The sequence below is a fragment of the Sciurus vulgaris genome, assembly GCF_902686455.1.
Source record: "Sciurus vulgaris genome assembly, chromosome: 7".
Taxonomy (NCBI): domain Eukaryota; kingdom Metazoa; phylum Chordata; class Mammalia; order Rodentia; family Sciuridae; genus Sciurus; species Sciurus vulgaris.
Genome location: NC_136467.1, coordinates 155,559,463 through 155,562,019, shown reverse-complemented (window position 1 = coordinate 155,562,019; position 2,557 = coordinate 155,559,463).

The following is a 2,557-nucleotide window of genomic DNA, read 5'->3' as shown; positions in this document are numbered from 1 at the left end:
TATATATACGACCCACACTGGCTTCTCCCCATTCCAGAGGTCAGGGAGGTGGCTCCATCCATTCCAGAGGTGAGGGAGGTGGCTTCATCCATTCCAGAGGTCAGGGAGGTGGCTCCATCTATTCCAGAAGTGAGGGAGGGGGCTCCATCCATTCCAGAGGTCAGGGAGGTGGCTCCATCCATTCCAGAGGTCAGGGAGGTGGCTCCATGCATTCCAGAGTTGACGAAGGTGACTCCATCCATTCCAGAGGTCAGGGAGGTGGCTCCATCCATTCCAGAGATCAGGGAGGTGGCTCCATCCATTTCAGAGGTGAGGGAGGTGGCTCTATCCCATTCCAGAGGTCAGGAAGGTGGCTCCATCCATTCCAGAGGTCAGGGAGGTGGCTCCATCCATTCCAGAGGTCAGGGAGGTGACTACATCCATTCCAGAGGTCAGGGAGGTGGCTCCATTCATTCCAGAGTTCAGGGAGGTGGCTCCATCCATTTCAGAGGTCAGGGAGGTGGCTCCATCCATTCCAGATGTCAGGGAGGTGGCTCTATCCCATTCCAGAGGTCAGGGAGGTGGCTCCATCCATTCCAGAGTTGAGGGAGGTGGCTCCATCCATTCTAGAGGTCAGGGAGGTGGCTCCATCCATTCCAGAGGTCAGGGAGGTGGCTCCATCCATTCCAGTGGTCAGGGAGGTGGCTCCATCCATGCCAGAGGTCAGGGAGGTGGCTCCATCCATTCCAGAGGTCAGGAGGTGGCTCTGTCCATTCCAGAGGTCAGAGAGGTGGCTCTATCCCATTTCAGAGGTCAAGAAGGTGGCTCCATCCATTCCAGAGGTCAGGGAGGTGGCTCCATCCATTCCAGAGGTCAGGGAGGTGGTTCCATCCCATTCCAGTGGTCAGAGAGGAGGCTCCACCCATTCCAGAGGTCAGGGAGGTGGCTCCACCCATTCCAGAGGTCAGGGAGGTGGATCCACCCATTCCAGAGATCAGGTAGGTCGCTCTATCCATTCCAGAGGTCAGGGAGGTGGCTGCATCCGTTCCAGAGGTCAGCGAGTTCGCTCCATCCATTCCAGAGGTCAGTGAGGTGGCTCCCCCCATTCCTGAAGTCAGGATGGTGGATCCATCCCATTCCAGAGTTCAGGGAGGTGGCTACAGCCATTCCGAGTTCAGGGAGGTGGCTCCATCCATTGCAGAGGTCAGGGAGGTGGCTCCATCCATTCCAGAGGTCAGGGAGGTGGCTCTGTCCCATTCCAGAGGTCAGGGAGGTGGCTCTGTCCCATTCCAGAGGTCAGGAAGGTGGCTCCACCCATTCCAGAGGTCAGGAAGGTGGCTCCATCCATTCCAGAGTTCAGGGAGGTGGCTCTATCCCATTCCAGAGTTCAGGGAGGTGGCTCCAACCATTCCAAGTTCAGGGAGGTGGCTTCATCCATTCCAGAGGTCAGGGAGGTGGCTCCATCCATTCCAGAGGTCAGGGAGGTGGCTCTGTCCCATTCCAGAGGTCAGAGAGGTGGCTCCACCCATTCCAGAGTTCAGGAAGGTGGCTCTATGCCATTCTAGAGGTCAGGGAGGTGGCTCCTCCCAACCAGAGGTCAGGGAGGTGGCTCTATCCCATTCCAAGGTCATGGAGGTGGCTCCATCCATTCCAGACGTCAGGGAGGTGGCTCAATCCATTCCGGAGGTCAGGGAGGTGGCTCCATCCATTCCAGAGGTCAGGGAGTTGGCTCCATCCCATTCCAGTTTTCGGAGAAGAGGCTCCATCCATTCCAGAGGTCAGGGAGTTGGCTCCATCCCATTCCAGTTTTCGGAGAGGAGGCTCCATCCATTCCAGAGGTCAGGGAGGTGGCTCCATCCATTCCAGAGGTCAGGGAAGTGACTCTATCCCATCCAGAGGTCAAGGAGGTGGCTCCATCCATTCCAGAGTTCAGGGAGGTGGCTCTATCCCATTCCAGAGGTCAGGGAGTTTGCTCCATCCATTTCAGAAGTCAGGGAGTTGGCTCCATCCATTCCAGAGGTCAGGGAGGTGGCTCCATCCATTGAAGGGGTCAGGGAGGTGGTTCTATTCCATTCCAGAGGTCAGGGAGGTGGCTCCATCCATTCCAGAGGTCAGGGAGGTAGCTCCATCCATTCCAGAGGTCAGGGAGGTGGCTCCATCCATTCCAGAGGTCAGGGAGGTGGTTCCATCCCATTCCAGAGGTCAGAGAGGAGGCTCCACCCATTCCAGAGGTCAGAGAGGTGGCTCCACCCATTCCAGAGATCAGGTAGGTCGCTCTATCCATTCCAGAGGTCAGGGAGTTGGCTGCATCCGTTCCAGAGGTCAGCGAGTTCGCTCCATTCATTCCAGAGGTCAGTGAGGTGGCTCCCCCCATTCCTGAAGTCAGGATGGTGGATCTATCCCATTCCAGAGCTCAGGGAGGTGGCTACAGCCATTCCAAGTTCAGGGAGGTGGCTCCATCCATTGCAGAGGTCAGGGAGGTGGCTCCATCCATTCCAGAGGTCAGGGAGGTGGCTCTGTCCCATTCCAGAGGTCAGGAAGGTGGCTCCACCCATTCCAGAGGTCAGGAAGGTGGCTC